This window comes from Daktulosphaira vitifoliae, unplaced genomic scaffold (genome assembly GCF_025091365.1).
Source record: "Daktulosphaira vitifoliae isolate Bord-2020 unplaced genomic scaffold, ASM2509136v1 Scaffold_3, whole genome shotgun sequence".
Taxonomy (NCBI): domain Eukaryota; kingdom Metazoa; phylum Arthropoda; class Insecta; order Hemiptera; family Phylloxeridae; genus Daktulosphaira; species Daktulosphaira vitifoliae.
Window position 1 is genome coordinate 5923040 of NW_026099574.1, and position 6550 is coordinate 5929589.

A 6550-nucleotide genomic window follows, 5' to 3' on the forward strand; every position below is an offset into this window, starting at 1 on the left:
AACAATAAGTTTTATAAAACATATTTTCAAAATAAAGTATAAAAAAAAAGCCGTATAGATAAATGCGAAATTCATAGAGATGTTGCTTTATGATACATGAGGCGAATATTTCAAAAATAAAATTAATTTGGAATATTCGAAAAAATAACTTATTGTTTTAGAAAAAACTAAAAATCGTCTAAAATTCATGCTGGACTTTTTTAAAAATTATTTTTTATAATGATTTTAAGTACCAGTTATTTTACAAATATACAAATACTACCGTGATCCAATTATTAAACCTTTTATAAAAATGATCATTGAAAATTTTGAAACCAATCCGATGATATTTACTCATGGTGGTCATCACCATGATCTAAAATTGAACACAACGAATTGTATAACAACATATTTAGTGTATTTGTTAAGACGTTAAAATCGTAGTCATATTAACATCAAATATTAGCAAGGTTATGAATTATACATATTTATAAATTTTGTTTGAAGTATTCCCACTTTATCATAGGACTATAGTGACATCGAAACAAATACATTACTAAATTTACATGTCAATTAATGAAATTTTGTACTGGCTAATGATGTGTTCAGATCTACCTAACAAAATTTATAAATGCACTCATTTCACACCCCTATATATTAGCAACCATTTATAGTATATTCGTCAATACGTCTATGAATTATATGGCATTAAAATTTTTTTATTATGCATTTCTAGTGCTTCTTTCATTTTCTTACATTTCTATTGCTTCCCTAATTTGTGCATTTCTATTGCTTCTTTAGTTTTTGCATTTCAAGTGCTTCTCAAATTTATGCATTTCTATGGCTTCTTTCATTTTCCTACATTTTTATAGGTTCTTAAATTTGTGCATTATAAATTAAAGAAGCCTTAGATTCTTTAATTTTTTGTATTTTTATGGATTCTTTCATTTTCTTACATTTCTGTGGCTTCTCTAAATTGTGCATTTCTAAGGCTTCTTTAATTTTTTGCATTTCTAGTGCTTCTTTCATTTTCTTACATTTCTATTGCTTCTTTAATTTTTGTATTTCTATGGCTTCTTTCATTTTCCTACATTTTTATGGCTTCTCTAATTTTTGCATTTCTAGTGCTTCTCAAATTTATGCATTTTTATGGCTTCTCAAATGTGTGCATTTCTATGGAATCTTTAATGTTTTGCATTTCTATGATTTCTTTTATTTTCTTACATTTCTATGGCTTCTCTAATTTGTGCATTTCTATGACTTCTTACATTTTCCTACATTTCTATGAATTCTTATATTTTCCTACATTTCTATGACTTCTTTCATTTTCTTGTATTCTATGAAATGGTATATTTTTATGGTCTCTTCAATTTTAAACATTATTGCAACTTCTTTAACTTTTTGTATTTCTGAATTTCTATGGCTATTTAAGTTTCTTAGTATAGTCAACAAATTAAGGATGTCAATGACTGATCAACATAAAAATCATTTTTACAAGAAAAATATACTTTTATATTCGATTATGAGTTGTAAGTTGAAACATTGAGTAAAGTAAATTATTTATTTATATTCACTATTATATTCATTAATTATGACATAAACATAATTAAACATTAAACGCTGGACCATTTTACGGATTGTGAACTCGCCACTTTCATGGCTCCCTTGCAATAAGGAAAGTCGGGTCACCAACCACTTATGCGAGGGACTTGATTATAAAAAAAATAAATACCCGGACATTAAGTAGATTTAAAAAAAAAACAAAGAATATCAAACTAAATAATATACACTATGATGAAATAAAGCGTATCAATGAATAAAAATAATATATATATATAAGATTATGAAGATTGATTACTATTAAGTTAATACTAGTCAAAACCCGAATGCAAAAACCACTCTGAAAATTAAGGGACAAGAGAGAAAAAAAAATTATTAAGACAAAAAAAAATTTAAACCTTCAACTTAACGCGTATTCCAAAACAGAAGGCGCACAGGTGTCTGCATAATCCAATACAAAAACGCACAGGTGATTGCGTTGAGCGTGTACGAAATGTACCAACGAATATATATATATCGACACTTATAACTCACAGCACAATTGATATGCCAATAGTAGCGGTATAAGGCGCAGGCGAAAACAAAATAACATTCGCGACACAGATGACGAAAAAAAAGAAGAATAACGTGGAAAACAACACAGCGTAGAGCAACCAGTTAAGGTGAACGTCGAAAACGGAACAGGACGCAATATCGGTAATCCATATTCGGCGGCGGCCTTATCTCAGTGTCAAGGGCGGGGAGACGACCGATGACAACCGATTGTCATATTAATAGCTGGACGGCTGATATCGAGAGAGACACGGGTGAGCGCCAGCCTAGAGCAAAAGGCGGTGCCGTGTCAACTCCCCCCCACCAAGCCGTCAGTCTATTTCTTGACCCGGCCGATATTTGTAAACAAATTGTCGTATCGTACGCAGTAGATAAAAGTAATAAACAATTGTTGACTTACCGCCATGTTCCTTGAATGTGTGGATGGTCACTGATATTGCGTTTTTTTAAGACTTACCGTATTAGACTGAAACCTTCAGTCTCGCTGGCAAGAGGGAAAGGACTATTCGGTCCCGTCATCCATAACCTGCGGATGACATAAGGACCGAGGAGGTAGAGGAAGGAAACTCCTCGACCGATTACTCGGCTCGAGGAGTTTCAGGAGGGGAGTCAGTAGGAGGAAGAGGACAGGGAGCATCCGCTAGAAAAGCTTCCACCGCGAGTCCCAGGTCGTGCTCGCCACGTCGGCCGCTCTGTCCCGGGTGTAGGGTGCCGGGACTGGACGATCGGCGGCCCGACGCCGTCGGCCCGTCGATCGCTGCACCGCCGCGCCAGCGGTAACCGGGCGCTGTGTGGGAGAGGCACCACCCTCCCCCGGCACAGGCCGCGGGACCACCGGCACGGTGGCGATAGCCCTTCGGGTTTCGCGGAGGGACGCCGCACGGCCGTCCCTCACTCCCCGGGTATAGAAAGCGTTCGCGATCGGGTCCCTCAGGATCTGATGCAACGCTGCACTCCGGGCCGCCTCGACCGTCGCCCGGATCGCCGGGACGTTGGCCAGCGGGACGTCGAGCGCCTCCGCCAACCGGCGAAGGAGGTCGCGCACCAGGCCGTCACGCTCTCCACATTTCCGACAAGACATGCTGAAAATAAAACAGCCCGTTAGCACTACTATACCTCGACGACGGCCCGTACTCGGGCCGTAATTTGTAGTACATGACAACTATTTTAATTTTAAACATGATACGTGAAGTTTGCGCGGGGGATTTTGATCTGTCAGAAACACCCCTTTGCCTACTTTTTCCGCTAGTCTGACAGGGCCCCACCACTTCGGCGCGAAGCCGGCACAAAATTTTTTTTGTTTATTAGATAAGTGGTGTGCTTTATAATACACCACGTCTCCGACCGTAAAAGGTTTTACTACATGTTTCGTCGGAACGTTATCTACAATTTTGCCGGCCTGCGGTTTGGGTGATGTGCGGCTATTGTTTACATTGTCGGCCGTCGCCGTGTTTACATGTACGACCGCCCAGTCACCAGGTCGTTTCGCCTCTCGGCCGAGAACGAGTACGGAAGGCGGATAACCGGTTTTTTCATTCCGACGATTACGCAACGCAAATAATATCGACGGTATTTTAATGTCCCAGGTGCTATGGTCGCCCTCTACTAGTAGGGCGCGGAGACCTTTTTTTAGCTCCTGATTTTTTCGTTCTACCGGATTTGCGCGCGGATGATAAATAGGTGTGGTCCAGGCTTCCGCCCCCCATCTATTTATCGCGTTAATCATTTCGTTAGAAACCAGATTCCGTCCGTTGTCGCAAAGCAATACGCGGGGGTACCCAAAACGTGAGAAAAATTCGCGTTCGAGCGTGTCTACAATCGTTTTTGTAGTCGCTGCGCCTATCGGGTACGCTTCGGTCCAGCGACTGAAACAGTCAGTTGCTACTAACAGGTTCGTTTTCCCCCTTGATGTTCTGGGGTACTCACCCATTAAGTCGATACTAATGACCTCCCACGGTTGTCTTGGTTTGCGCGAAGTTAGAGGATCATTTGGACGTCTATTTTGGGCCTTTGTACACGCGCAAACATCACACGATTTTACGTACTCGCGTACTATGTTTTTCAGGCCTTTCCAATAGAAACGTTGTTTGATCGCTCGGTAGGTTTCTTTCTATCCTGGGGGACACGCCAGCGCATCGTCGTGGTATCGCCAGATCACACGCTGTGATTTGGCTACTGGTATTACGGCCGGTGTGTCTACGCCCATACGAATGCGTATAAGTCCGTCTAACATGAAATATTCGTTGTTGTTCTTGCTGGACTCCTTATCGTTTTTTCTGGCGTTCCCCTTGAGTAATTGTTTCATGACGGATGAAAGAAACGGATCGTCGTTTTGCCACTCTTGTATTTCCCCCCCCGTAAACGGCCGTTTATATGACGCGTCGTTTGTTTCGGTTAAGGCAAAAACATTGTCAAGAGTGGCCCGCGTATTATCCGACGCTTTCGTTGTCGGTGCGCCCACCAGATTGTCGTCGAGTAACTCTTCGTCAACAGGGGGCCCCGCGGTCGGATAACGTGACAGCATGTCCGGTCCCTCGTTGTGTTTCCCGGGTACATGTGTCGTTGTAAAATTCAAATTACCTAGATGTAGCGCCCACCTAGTTAATTTTGAATTGTTGTCCTTTGCTCTGTGTAGCCAAGTCAACGCGGAATTATCTGTAAATAATTCGAACGGAGAGTACTCTAAGTACGGGCGAAATTTATCAGTCGCCCATATAATTGCTAAGCATTCTCGTTCTACGGCGGCGTAACGTTTCTGCGTTTCTGAAAGTTTCTTACTGGCGTAGGATATGATTCTTCTCTCTCCCGGTTCATCTCCGTGTTGAAAGAGTATTGCTCCCACGCCCATTTCACTCGCATCGGTTTGAAGGCAGAAAGTTTTCGCGTAGTCAGGAGGACTCAGTCGTGGGGACTCACACAGGGCCTTTTTTACCTGTTCAAAAGCCCTTTGATGGTCTTCCGTCCACAACCATTTCGTCCCCCTTTTTAGTAGATTTGTCAGCGGCGCTATTGTTTCGGCGTAGTTGTCGACGAATTGACAATACCAATTAAATATGCCGAGACATCTACGTAGGTCCCTGATATTCCGTGGGACCGATAGGACGCGGATGGACTCGAGTTTTTCGGGCTGCTTGTCTATGCCCTCACCGTGTACAATATGGCCCAAAAAGGAAATTTCGGAAAACCCTATTTTACACTTTTTTGTGTGACATGTCAGCCCGTGTCGCTCTAATCGTTCTAGAACTTTGCCTAAATGTTCTAAATGATTTTCTAAACTATTTGAATAAATGATTATGTCGTCCAAGTAAACTTGGACAAAATCATCTAGATATCCTCTAAGTACTTCATTCATAAGTCTTACGAAAGTCATAGGCGAATTTTTGAGTCCAAACGGTAGTACGCGAAATTGAAACAAGCCCCTTCTTGTTCTAAATGCCGTAAACTTACGGGCTTTTTGATTTAAAGAGCATTGCCAATAACCCGACTTTAAGTCGAGAGTCGTGTACATTTTTGCCCCTCTCATGTTCCTAACCATGTCGTTTAGATTAGGCATGGGGTACGCGTCCGAAACGGTTACTTCGTTTAGTCGTCGGTAATCTATACATAAACGAAAAGTCCCGTCCTTCTTCTTGGCCAGCACTATCGGTGCTGACCACGGCGATACACTCGGTTCTATTAGCCCCTGCGCCTCCATGTCGTTTACCATATCGTCAATAACCTCCTGCTTGTGCAGAGGGTAGGGGTACGGTTTTAGTGCGATAGGAGTCGGGTCTTTCAATAGAATATCGTGCTCGATTAATTTTGTGCGACCCACCGTGTCGTTAAAGACCGCTGCGTAATTACATATCGTCTGTGTTAATAACGCGCGCGTTCGTGGGTCGCCGGTTATATCTAACTGCGTCAGATCTGGTTTGCGGATCGTGTGTCGTGCGCCCGATTTCCAACAAGCGGTTGTACGTTTCCTATTGCCTAAGTGTATTGTTCCTGCTGAGTAGTCCCAGGCGACTTTCTGATCAATCAGAAAATCATGGCCAAGTAACACGTCGCAATATAGGTCGTCTAAAATAACCGCTGAAAAACGCACTTCTAAATCCGCGATTTTGGCGGTAAACGTGGCGGTACCGTTCGTCGTGGCGGTATGTCCGTCCGCTAGTCTAACCGCGTCAGTGTGTCCTTTATAAACAGTTCCGTATTTATAAGCAATTACCGGTTTTACATACGATTTATGCGCCTGTGAGTCGAGTAGGGCTGTGACGAAGCCAGTTTCGAATTCTAACTCGACTGCTGGAGTAGTAATTCTACGCGGGCATTTTCGTTGGCCATTACTCAGGTGGTTTACGGTTCGAACGGGGGGCAGCTGGTTCTTAACCGCGACGTCGGTTTGCCCACCGACAGTGTTAACTGCCATTAGTGGACTAGCCGGATCGACTGACACCCCCTCCCCCACTGTGCCCGAAAA